The following is a 14,038-nucleotide window of genomic DNA, read 5'->3' as shown; positions in this document are numbered from 1 at the left end:
CATAATATCTGCGTTGTTAAGTGACATTTTGTCCATAGTTTAATTAAATATTCCCACTGAAAAACCCATGCATTTTATCCCTTTCCTTCCCTCCCCCATCGCAAGCGGTAACCTCTATAAAACCCTTTCCCAGTACAAGCGTTCAAACCTTCAACCTCACTGGTTCGCAAGTTACAATGAAACCACAAACGGGGCGCTTCACCCACAAATCTCCTCTCCTCGACCATCAGGTTGCCGCACACATTTTACATCATCATCCATGTATTTCACATAGCGCCATTCACGTCAAAACTTCTCAAAGTACTTCACAGGCTTTGTGGCAGTGTGTGTGTGTAGCAGAAAGCAATAGAGTGAATGAGCTATTTATCTGAAGGATTCTTGGCCAGGACACCGGGAGAAACTCCCTTAACTTTTTTTGAAGAGCATCGTGAAAACTTTTACGTCTACCTGAAGAGGTAGATGGAACTTTGGTTTAATATCTCAATTAATCTCTGGATTTTTCTTTGGTTAGCCAACGGTCTGACAAACCCCAGTGTCTGATACACGCAATGCTTAAGAGTATCCAAACAGTTCCACGTACACTATTCATATAATATTAATCCTTGTATTTATTATATTATTAATCAGCGTGGATTCAGTGACCAATTTTTTTTTGTGGAAATTATGTTCAGAATGAGTGCGCTCTTTCTCCCTGGAAGGTCTCACCTACGTTGGTTTTGGGACCCTATTGCATTAACATACCACGAGAGTTTAACCAGCTAAAACCATGCATCTTACCATTGCTAGTGCTGACTGGCAAGTTTCCCACTCCACTGCCTGTCTATCTAACACCAATAAGAGCTTTGGCTTGCAGAAACTGAGCAGGAAGACTCCCTGACTCAGTGACCGGCGCCTCAAAGTCCTGCCAACAAGTCAGGGTGTCTGGTCTATCAATCATCAACAGTACCTTGGAGTACTGCAGTCCTGGCTGGCTCAGGAACTGAAGATTCCCACAGAGGATCGACTTGATTTTGATATTCCATTGAGTCACCTTTGAGGCCAACCCAGTCACCATTTAACCCCATGCCCACCCCCATCCCCGGAAGATAGGATGGCACCCCCAAAACTATACCACTCCCCAGCACTGCATTGCCACACCTTCTTGAAAAAAATAACATTAATTCTTGAAAGGAACCATAAATCCATAAAAAGGAAGGGATCAAATGAGTCCAGACAATTTGCAGATGCAATCAATGAGAGAGCAACAATACCCGATTGTTTATAGGAAGGAATTTTTCACTACTCTGTCGGCTGCTATTGTACTATGAATCTTAAGGGAAATATGTTAAAGTCAAGGAAATAGTTTTTGTTCCCCCTCTAGGTCATAAACAACAATGCAGCCATTATCAAAAGGAATGTCACGGTTTGAGGCACACACTGTCCTAACATCACTTGATATACCTATCGGACAGACTGGAGGAGCAGGCGTTTACCTGGAGATGAATTTGAAGGAGCTCCAGTTCAAAAGTGGAACAAACCCCTTAGGTCCTTTTGCAAATTTGATGTTGGACTGTGCATCTCTCTTCTTAACCACAACCACACACCTTTTACTATGTGAATTGCAGCCTGTTATATGGCCAATACTGTACAAGTGCCGCACTGCACCAGACTTTGGATCCAGGGCACTGATATCAGTTAATGAAGTGCACTGTACGATGATAGAGTTATTTGCAGTGATTAATTTGTCTTTGACTTATTCTGGATAAAATCTGTCTCTTGGATCACGGAAGTATGTGGGGACATTGCTGTGTGCAAATTGGCTGCCGTGTTCATCTACAATACACAGTCACTACACTTTACAGTAAAATCCTGAGGAAGAGCACAAGCAGGAATGGAGTAAACAGTTACAAAAAAAATCACAGGAACAATTACAAATCAGGACTGTCACCTTGGGCTTCAGGTGACAGCTGTAAATTGCTCATGGTTTATCGCTCGCTTGTCAAGGTTACTTAAACAATTGATACGGTTTATAAAATCCCCTCCCTCCCCCTCATTTTCATTCTGCCATGCGGGAGGCAATTTAAATTCAGAGTCCCGATCAAGTCGCAAGTCGCGCTTTTTTTATTTAAAATCCCCCCGTGAACCTGACTGAGCAGTCACGGCCGTGCCAACTGTTCTAGGAATTCCTCAAATTCCTGAGATTTAGGTTCAGGAATGATTTTTTTAAACTTCAGCCATTGTTGGACTCACCGAGCCCCCGGGACATCCGTGGGGGGTGGGGGGAGTACAACGGTTCCCACATATGGGAGGTTTTGATGGATGTCGATAAGTCCAAAACTGGAGTGTGTAAATATAAATTGGTCAGTGGTATATCTAACAGGGAGTTTAGGAGGAATTTCTTCACGCTGTGGGTGGTGAGAATGTGGAACTCACTGCCAGAAGGTGTGGCTGACGCAAATAGCATTAGCATATTTAGGGGACAATGTATTTGTCTCCTTTTCGTTCACTTGATTCAGTGGGGGAGAAGGAAACACAGAGCCGTAGGAGAGTGGAATAGGCTTTTTTGAGTATAAACACCGGCAATGACTATTCATCCAAATGTCCACTTCGTACTCTATGTAACAAAGTGATTCCCAAGTAAAAGTACAACATAATCCAGACACAAGGATCATGTATATTTCATGAGCATCTATTGTGGAGTTCTGAAGCTCAGTGGTTAGAGCACTCGCCTCGCAAGCGAGAGACCTGGGTTCGATTCCCGGTGGGCAAGTTTCCTTACTCCACACGCCTGGTAATAATCCCTCAAGAAAAAAACAATAATAATTGGTCACTTCAACCCACGACTGTTTGTGGGACATTGCTGTGCGTAATTGGCTGCTGTGTTCGCCCTCAAATATACAGTCAATTCACTTTACAGTATATTCTGTGAAGCGCTTTGGGACGTCTCGAAGATGTGAAAAGAGCTATATCAAATGCAAGGATTATTATTATTAATTGGCTGCCGCGTTTCGCCCACAAAAATAGTCAATTCGCTTTACAGTATATTCTGTGAAGCGCTTTTGAGACGTCGAGAAGACATGAAAAGCGCTATATCAAATGTAAGGATTATTACTACTGTTCCTGTACGACAGGCCAAGGGGCATTTCCTACACCAGCTATCCTCTCAATCTCAGAGGGATTACCAATTACCATGGCATTTCCATATCCTGCAGATATGTGCCAACTAGGAACTAGGTCAAGCGCTCATACAGCAACAGGTAGGAGAGCCATTGATTCCATCAGGCTGGGATCAATTCCATTCAGATACAGCTCCTGAAGATGGAACAACAGTGCTTTAAGCCACTGTAGCACCCAGGCCCTATACTCATATTGCTTTTAGCTTCGTTTATAAATCAATAGTCCCTGCATTTGATACAGTGGATTATATAATCAAAATGTCTCAAAGTGCTACACTGGCAATTGACTGTATTTGTGGGCAAGTGCGGCAGCCGATTTGTGCAGCGCAATGTCCAAACAGACATGAAACGAACGACTGAAAATTGGTGCCCAGGAAACTTTCCTTTGCTTTTCAACCAGTGACACAAGATCTTCGTCATGCATTAAAAGGTATACAGGCCTCTGTTTAAAATCTCAATTGAAGGGCAACACCTCAGACGATGCAGCACTCCACCAGCACTGAACTGGAGCCTTGATGCGGCTCAAAGTTCTGACTTCGAGCTTCAACCCACAAACTTCTGGACCAGAGGCAAGAGTGTTACTAACTTTGTTAGGCTGACACCTATTGGATGGGATGTGTGCCAATGTATCAAACCAATATGCTATTGGGTTTGGCTCCATTGGACATCAAGAGTAAATGTCTGCCAACTCACACTTTATGGTGGAGGAAACCCTAAATGGAAACTGTAATACTTAAAACAAAGCAACTTCCTGAAAGGAAACGGTGGCCAGTGGAAAAATATTTTACCCTCGTTCGTGGATAACAGATTAATGAGTAGAAGGAAAAATGGTGCATTTATAAAATATATATGTTTACACAACCCAAGTGCAGAGGCCTTTAAAACCGCAGCATTCTGAAGCAAAGTCCAAGATAACTTTTAAAATTTCAATTAGCCAAATGTTTGAAAGAAGAATTATTGAAGGGTCTGGGGAAAAAGCACGAGAATAGAGCTAAAACAGAGGGTTCTAATAGAGAGCTGGCCAGCACAGCCTATAATAACCACCTCATCAACATATTAGTCAAACAAAAAGGTATTTGTCTCCGTTTCGCTCATGTTTGCAAATACAGAGTGGTATGGGGGACTGGGGGAGGGGAATAGGAAGAGAGCATTAGGAGGGGCTGGAGTCTCGCACGCACAGGTAAGTTGACTTGTTTTGCTACTGTACAGTCTACATGATTGTATGTCTATATGTTGTGACCTTAATTCAACTCACTCTAAAAGAGCTTCAGGCCATCTGCCCCTATTACAGTGCTCTGTGTAATTTGCGAAAATATTCCATAAATATGGGAGTGAAGATTGCTCACAATCAGGCCCCAGGGTGCAGTCTTTTTCTTTTTCTCAGTGGGCAATACAGCTTTTTTTTTCCTCAGTAAGAGTGACCTAGGAAGATGGGGGGGGGTTTGGGGGAGAAATTAGCAAACTGTCTTGTTCAAAATAAATTAACCAGAGGTACTGTTTTCTATTAACTTATTTATGTTGCATGTCAAAAACCTTCGGAGATTTCTCTTAATGCCTCTCTGGTCTTCTTAGCTCTGGATGGACCAGTGAGAGCTTTGCAGCCCAAATCCTCTCCCACACTGAGCCATCATCTGCTCCCACTGAAAGATTCCACTAGCTCCCTGTTCCCCGCAGCAGATCCATTTCAATACTCCCGTTCCATCTTCCAAGTCACTACCCCTGCCTCACATCTTGTTTTCGGAACCCCATCCATCCTTCGGATGAGATGTTAAACCAATTCAGTCAGACGTTCAAAGATCCCGTACCACTATTCGAAAGTGAAGGGAATTTCTCCCAGTTGGTGTCCTGGCCGACAAATCTCCAGAAAAAAAATGCTTATTCACTTCTTGCCTGTTTGAAGGCCATTGCTGCTTGCAAATTGGCTGCCGTGTTCGCCTACAACATGCACAGTTCACTACACAAATCAGGTTTTTGTGGCAAACTGGATTTAACCCTTTTCACAAGCTCAATCCCAACAACTTGCATTTATATAGCGCCCTTCACGCGGGGTAGCGTCGCAGAGCCTTGATTCAAATCGCACAGCTAGATCTGAACAAACCATGACCCAGAGAATACAAGGAGTTTTCTTTGGGGGCTGGCGGTGAAGGGAGGAGATTTAAATGCTAATTACATACATCAGTCTCAACTCAAAAGGTAACATGTTCCGCCAGAGAGTTGTCAATCAGAATTTTACTACAGGGGCTGTGCTCTCGGGGAAAGCTTTCAGTGAAGGTTTCAAAAATCTAAAACATCCAAGAAATTAATAAAGAAATGTAAACTATTCAACATTGAGCCCTGGTCCTGAGCACAAGTTTGATGATCTCAGCCTAGGAAACTGTGTGCTTGTGCATGTTGTGGGTGCCTGGAGTGGGGTGTGTGGGGGCTACTGCCATTACAATTGGTCTTACAGCTCCGAAACAGACCTCCTGTTAAGAAAAAGAAAATTCTGCCAAGGCTCTGCCTCTGCCTCTCTCTCTCTCTCTCCTGATCGCTATCTAGTGACCTTTGCTGAAAAGTATGCATATGTGGAAATCATCCAAAGACATGAGCAGGCTAAACTCAATGCCCTCACGGTCGGTCAAAGAAAGGCAACACTCACTATCTTGGCTAACAGATGCCGGGCTTATTGGGCGGGGGAGGGGAGGAGGAAGAGGAGCAACAGGGAAAATGTTTCTAATCAAGGCCTCAAGGTGGTAGGAGTGTGGCCTCAGGAACATCCTTCACAGTTGGCGTGAGGGATATCTGGCTTTAGAGAGTCAGAGCAGTTGTTAGTCAATTGGCAGATCTCTTTTCCTGGGGTAATAATTCCTTCAAAAAAATAATGAACAAAAACAGAAGTCGCTGGGAACACTCAGCAGGTCAGGCAGCATCTATGGAGCAAGGAAAGTGAGGCAACGTTTCCAGTCCATGAAACTTCGTCAGAACTGGTGCACGTTGAGAGGGAGGGGCGTTTTAGAGGTTTTGTTTCAGATTTCTAGCATCTGCAGTATTTTGCGTTTTGCTAATAATAATAAATTGGTCACTCAATCCACGACTGTTTGTGGGACGCTGTCGTGCGCAATTGGCTGCCGCGTTTCTCCCACAAAATATACAGTCAATTTACAGTCTATTCTGTGACGTGCTTTGAGACGTCTTGAAGACGTGATAAGGCGCTATATCAAATATAAGGGTTATTATAGAACTAGAAGCTGACAGCCAACTCCAACTCAGCTAGGACTCGCACAGGTTTGCCAGATGAGAGCGTTGCACTAGTGCTTGGTTTCTCGTTCAGACAACCAGAAGGGGTTTGGACCAGACCAGAGTGGGTCTTCTACCTAGCCCGGTGTACAGAATGGCAACTAGAGGTTGTAACAGTGAAGGAAACTCTCACTGAGGAAAGTGGCAAAAAAAGTGACCCACAGAACCAATGGATTCCAAAAACAAAGACCTGATAAAACAAGTCAGCCAAGGGATGTGAGGGCCAATTGTGGTTCCATCTCAGCTGACATCAGCTAACTCAGCACAGACAGGACCGGCCAGTGGACAGAGGTCATCCTTGGTCTGCACGGCTCACTTGTCACTCGGTCAACTGAACCAACAACGGGGAAAGCTCATCACAGGCTTAATTGAGCAATAATGAACACTTTTATTGCTGCAAAAATACAAGCCAAGCCAGTGCCGATTATGTACAGTACACGAACACAAGTGCATTAGAGAGTAGTGGCTCATCCAGGGATTGAGGTGCCACAGCAAATGTTGGCTGCCACCAGGACTCTGTGATGTATTGGGTGTCCCCAGCGTACGCCTGGCCGAGCTAGCTAACAGAATTTACTCTCTGAAATTCCTCGGGGCGGGAGCTTTATTGCTTTTTTCATAAATATTTTTCCCGGAGGAGCCCTGATGGACAGCGCCAGGTGGGGAGACACAGTTGCACAATTCAAAGTGAAGGACGGACGGATGGACGGACGGCAATAATTGGGGGTTGCTAGACTGCTGGGCCACTTCTGTTGAACGTTACGTACAAAACAAATGGCTCGGGAGGAATTCTGGACGAGACCGCCACCTGGCAGCTCTCAAGGACTCCGCAAAATTCTGGGCGTTTGAAGGCAACAGAACCCCGGATTGGATTACAATCTCCAGCTGGTTATTGTGCAGCTTGCGTTTCACTGTTATTTCTGGGGCTAAAATTCTTGCGTCACCTGGAAAGGGTTAAAAAAGACCAGATGCTCCCGTGCAGAAACAGAGAGGAAAAGGCAACTGTGACTGCACCTCTCGGCAGCAAGCCATTAACGATGCTTGGGTGGCAATGAAGGGCTTTCAAGCCATTTGTAATCACAGTGTTACTTGGTGCAGTGAAACCACTTTTATATCCATGTATGGATGTATCTGTGTACACTGAGACCACAAGGTATTTACAGCATGCAGGGCCTGAAAAACGTGGGAGTCCATGAACTACAGCACAAGGCAAAGCCAGAGAGAAAGAGAGAGAGAACACGAATCGCTCTCTGCAGATCGCCTAAGGGCAGCACAAGGGCAATAAATCATCTACACATTAACTTAATTACTAACTTACATTCCACCGCTGCACTCCTCTCTTCCCTCCCTCCCCAAAAGCACATTTACAGAATAAAAGAGGGTTTCTTCTTTCCTCTCTAACCCACCCACCCCCCCCCACCCCGTTAAAATAATAATCCTTGCACATTTGATAGAGTCATTGAGACGTCTCGAAGCACTACACTGTGGTGTAGTGACTGTATGTTTGTAGGCAAACATAGCAGCCAATTTGCAAACAAGGTCCCACATACAGCTACAAAATGAATGACCAATTTTAACCGGGGGAGGGGGAATTGTTGGCCAGGTCACCAGGAGAAACTCCTTTCTCCCTTCTCTTTTTAAATTATGTTGTGGGATCTTTAATGTCCACCTGAACAGGCAGATGTGACCTCGGTTTATTGTTTTATGCAAAGGATGTCACCTCTGACTCTGTGGCATTCCCCCAGCACTGCCCTGGACTGTCAGCTTCGACTGTGTTCAAAGTCGTGACCGACCGGGGACTTGAATGACTGTTAATCTGCGATGGACCTATAGGTGGACAGCAGTAAATCCAGATTCCTGACCTGCTCAAGTTGTTTCATTAAGCACGAAGGATATTTTATATGTACATGAACAAAACTCTTAGAATGAGGGAGAGAGCAAATGGTCCATATGAGCAACCTCTTCGATTACAAGGTCTCGGGAACACAATTCAATCTGCTCAACGAAACACTGACTGTTTAAAACTATTGACCGGTTCGCCATATCTCTCCATAATCAACTTTCTTTTGCAAGAAAATTTAACTGATCATCAGAAGCCATAGTACAAAGAGAGAACTTCCCAATTCTGCTTTGCAGGAGGAAGCTGGAGGAACATGTACCACAGTTAACCCAAAGAACATCCCCACCCTAGTATGTGTGTATATGTGGGGGGGAGGAGGGGGAAATATATTAATCTAGGAGCTCAAAGAAATCAACGTGAATTTCACAACTCTGCTTGCTTGGATGCCAGCCCTTCAAGAATTTGATTTGCATAACAGGAAAACAGCACTTAAACAAACAGGAATGTACTCCGTTCTGGGTCTCTTGTATATTCACAGCCACTTAGCCAACCCTCTCCTCTCCCTCCCCCTCCCCCCAAAAAACGATACAGAAAGGTGGCTGAGGCCAGAGCACTGGGTGGTGCAGAGAGAAGGGAATATCCCAGTACCAAGTTAAAGCAGACGTTAAAGTCTTCAAAACCCTAAATTGATTTCCTGCCAACCTTGTACTGCCTGACACAGCAGCATGTATGGCAACCAACTACCTCACAGTCCTATTATATTAAGTAATGCAAGGATAAAGGGGCTCCGAAATACAGATTAGCATAACATGCAAGACAATATCCTTCAAACGTTCACAAACCTGAGACACCAGCAATATTACTCTCCCCACACGGCGGGAGGCAGGAGTGCAGTTTAAAAGCGCGCTGCCTTCATTTGAAAAGTGTTCGGCAAACTCATTCCCTTTGAGAGCAAGAAAAGGAAACAGGCATCACCTTTGTACACGTGTCTTTGCTTAAGTGACGCGATAGTCTTTTGATACAACCTGCGCCATTGTGCGCTATATTTCACAACCTTCCCTCCTTCTCTCACACAGACACACGTCTCTCTTGGCAGTTACACATTTTGGTGAAAATTACACCCTTTAGGAAAAGTTGCAGTATAAAAAAGTGCAGAACTTTTTATAGTTGTTTGCGAAGCTGACATTCCAATGCAACTTATCCAGACATGTTAAGCTTTTGAAACATCACCAGTACAATAAGTATAGAATCGCTGTAGAAGTGGCCAAAGCCTTAGAACCAAAAGGCGGTGGGATTAAAGTTCAATTTCTCTCTCTATTCTTCCCTCCACCCCTCCTCCGCACAACTCCAAATCAAAGAAGCATTGTGGTGGGGACATACAGTCGAGGACTGGAGGAGGGCGGTCAGTTAGTGCTCCCTGGAAGCGGGAGTGAAATCAAGCCGGGAACGACAACCCATCTACCTCCCTTGCTCAGCATGGGCATTATGAGTGAGGTTATGGCAAATAGTACTGAGCCAGATCCTGATGAGCAGGAGGCGCAGAGTTAAGCTGCCGGTTTAGAGCTGGTATTCAGAAGACTGGCCAGTGTGGAAAATGGAAACGTTACAGGAGTGCAATAGGGATTCCTCGTGTGACCTCAGGGGCATTCCTGGCACATCCACGTGGTAGCGCTCCATCTATTTCTGGTGCCACTGAGCTGGCAGCACTCATTGCTGCTCATGCGTGCCAAAAGTAGAAAGCTTCTTAAAATCGTCTATTTAGAGAACAGCGCCAACAGACGCCTGCAGACGTTCTCTGCCTGTGGATACGCGACACTGAGGCCAGTATATATATATATATATTAAACGCACAAGTCACCAAAAGAAAAAGTTACGTGTTGCTATTCTCTATCACTGCACATGTCTGCACATTTTATACTTCCGTTTTATTGCTCAGACAGAGGGAGAGGAGAGAGAGAGAGAGAGGGGAGAAAGAGGAAAGGGGGTAGGGGGAAGAGAAGAGCGAGAGAGAGGAGGAGGGAGTGGGAGGAGAAGAGAGAGAGAGAGGGGGAGATAGATCAAAAAGCAAAGGAAACCAGAGAAATAAAGTTACAACGAGTTTTCCCTGCTCACAGTGCAATTTCTAGTCCATTGCTATTCGGGGGACAAAGCTCCCCCAAAAATTAAAATTACTTCTAAAAACCACAAGCGCCACTCAGTTCAGGGTTATTACATCTCGGATTTCTTAAAACAGCAGAAATTGCACATTTTGTTAAATGAGAGACTTGGATCTGAAGGAACATTTCCCATTGGTTTGGTCAGGAGCCTCACAGGCACTTGGCAGCCAAGCCGAGTCTCTGAATCTGATTCACTTTTGCTGAACATTCATTCGCTCTGCCTGTCTTTCCTCTCTTAAACCACAGCGTACAAAACAAAAATTCACCATGTGCACCACCTCTATCCCAACATAACACAATATCCATTTCTTTGATTTTTTGGGGATCAGCCAGGTGTCTGACACATGCGGAAACCCATCGCCATGCTTAAGAATATCCAAACCAGACTGAGCATTCCACATACATACACCACCTATACATGGAAATTCTCCATCTGGAATAGAATATGCACTCTTTCCATCTCTCCCCCTCCCCCTCCCCAAGAGGGACGCTCTTTGCTTACCCAATTCCAGTGGAGTATGAGCATAGGTTGGTGAGAGCCAAGGCTTGGGTAGCCCAGAACTTGCGATGGGGTAACTGCTGAAATTTAACCAGCTAATACAGCATAGCTTGCCATTTCTTCCAGTGACTGGTCTGCTCCAACTGGCTGCCATCAGCAGTGCTCTGGTGTATGATGGATCCACCTCGCTCAAAACAGGCAACCAAGACCCGCTATAGGGGGTTACTCAAATCTACTGCCATGAATGTCACCTTAGAGCCAACTCAGTTTGCAGTGACTTACCAACTTACCTGTGCCCATTCCCTCCATCTCCCCGCACCCCATTTCTTTGAGAGGGTAGAAGGCAGATATCCAAATGTAAAAATACTTGCACAGTTGCCAAGAGAATTTACGATTGAGAACATTTAGGAAATTGGTCTACGGGAATGTTTGGTCCACTTAAAAAGTAACTGCCCTGACCCAAAAAGCAGCATGCAGAAAAGTGATGGGATTCAAGCTCGAATCAGATCTTAAACACCACACACACATTTTACAACAAAGAAACCTACAGAGATCTTTCTCATTAATGAAAACCAAGGGAGAACCGAAACCGGTAGTGACATCGGAGGAAATGCTAGAAACCATACGGGCAAAGAAGTGGCTTCAATTTTAAATGGTGGGCAGGAATCCTGTTTAATGACTCAAGTTTTGCTACTTCAAATACCACTCAATCGACAGCCGACACAACGACGATGCATTAACACCCAAGGATTTTCCTTCCACGGGAGAAAAACACTGGCGTTTCATTTCCCTGCATCTAATTTTCATTACATTTCAACAACCGCACGGAATTAATTCATCAGTTAATTGAGACGAGGCCACAGGATTCCCTCACCACAACCCCCCCCACACACAAACCGTGCGACCAAGACAACTTCATTCGGCTGCATTCATGTAAATAGGAAGCCAGTACACTTCAGCAATGTTACAATCCCCCCCCCCCCCCCCCAAGCCCTCTTTACCTCAGATCCTAACCTGAGGCACTTAATGCAGTTTACTGGAACACCAAGGAATGGTTCCAATTACACCGCTAGACCTACTTGCAAGCCTCCCTATTGCAAACTTTTGTTATTTGGCCACAAATTTGGTACCATGTTCCAACTAGAATTACTTCAACAGAGAATACATTTTAAGACTGTTACAAAGTACCTTAATGGGGGGGCAGGATCTTAAATCTAATTGCCACATTATTGTTAGCGTTCCATCACCACTGCCATTTCACGGTGGAAGCGATTTCCCACACAAGCTCACTGAAATGAGCCTCACCAGAGTACTGATGTTAATAATAATAATAATCCTTGCATTTGACATAGCATCTTATCATGTCTTCGAGACGTCTCAAAGGACTTCACAGAATATACTGTAAAGTGAATTGACTGTATTTTTTGTGGGCGAAACGAGACAGCCAATTGCACACAGCAGCGTCCCACAAACAGTCATGGATTGAGTGAACAATATATTGTTATTATTTTTTGAAAGAATTATTATCCCCGGAAAGCAATCCGCCAATCAACTAACAGCTGGATTCCTACTTACTGCTAGGTAAACAGAGGCGTGTGGATTAAGAAAACTTGCCCAACGTTTCGCCCTTAGGTCTCTCGCTTGTGAGGCGAGTGCTCTAAACATTGAGCTACAGGACTCATGTTGGTAACAATTGGCACAGTGGCAGATTTCTAGGAGTTGGGTATGGGTGGCATGATCGAACTGCGTTGGAAATTGAACGACAGGCGGGTTAAACCTGAAAGATTCAGCCCCCCAGTGGAGGGCTTCAGATTGGCCCCTGAATTCCTGCTTGCAGGGGCACTAGTCCGTGATTATTCAGTCATGGTTTTACTTATTTAGGTTCATTAACATTCTGGTCTTTGGCAGCTTCCAAAAAAAATGAAACATTGCCAGACCTCACACTGTGTCAAAATCAATCCCATGGTTGTTGGTTCTCACCTCCCCTGCTATAGGAGGGACCATTAACGTGATATTAAACATGTGCGAAAGGGAGCCTGTGTCAGCTGGATGGATGATCCGGGTGAGGAAAAAGGTACTGCAATTGGTCTCAGCACCGGAGAAGAACAAAGAAATGAGTATTTCAGCCAGGGTTCCCGCTTCTAATCTCTATCCAGGCTTCTAATCTCTATCCAGTGTCCGCTGTGTGCACACACACCCAGGTCAGGCTTGGATACCCTCTGAGAGGGCGCAACAACTATTTATGGGAGTAGATCTCTTTACAGAGGCAATTAGGAGCCTGACAGAGGAAGGAAAGATTACCAAATGCTCAGCAAAAAGGTAAGCCATTACCAAGATATTCACCCATAAAATACGCAGTCATATTACTTTATAGAGTATCCAGTACACAGTAAGATGTCTCAACGACGTGATAAGACGTTATACCAAATGCAAGGATTATTATTGATGTATTAAAGTGTCATCCTACCCTGCGTGTTTTTTTCTTACAATTAATTTTTATTTTCTGTTGAGTGTCGAGAGTAACAATGTCTGGTACTAGTAAGTTTCTCATCACTCCATCCACGTTATATAAGATGTCGCACCAAACATGGCGACGGGTCATTATCTGCCATGAAAATGATGTCGCTCACACCAATCCTCTGGAAGTCTAAATACAGTTGAACATTTGCACTGAATACAATTAAGTACATCTAAATACAATAATCATCATTCTTCCACGTTTCAGTCATTGGTCCCTGCTTGCCAGCCTTCCCAATTCTTGCTTCCACAAGCTGCAGGTCATTCAGAACTCTGCAGCTCATGTCCTCTCCCACACCGGGCTCTGTGACCCCAACCCCAACCTCGCCTGGCTCCACATTTCCCAGAGGATAAGAGCTCAAAACCCTTACTCTTGCTTTCAAGGCCCTCCGCAGCCTTGCTCCTTTCTATCTCTGTGACCCTCTACTGCCATTGACTTGCCCGCTCCCGCCGCTCACCGGCCTGCTCCATGTCCCCTGCCCTGCCCTCCCTACCATCAGCGGTCGGGCCTTCAGCCTCCCTACCATCACCCTTTGGAACTCCATCCCACAGTCCCTTCACCTTGCTTCCTCCCTTGTCTCCTTCAAGGTACGTCTCA

Source organism: Callorhinchus milii, unplaced genomic scaffold, assembly GCF_018977255.1.
Source record: "Callorhinchus milii isolate IMCB2004 unplaced genomic scaffold, IMCB_Cmil_1.0 Scaffold10, whole genome shotgun sequence".
In the NCBI taxonomy this organism is placed as follows: domain Eukaryota; kingdom Metazoa; phylum Chordata; class Chondrichthyes; order Chimaeriformes; family Callorhinchidae; genus Callorhinchus; species Callorhinchus milii.
This window is presented reverse-complemented; position numbering follows the sequence as displayed.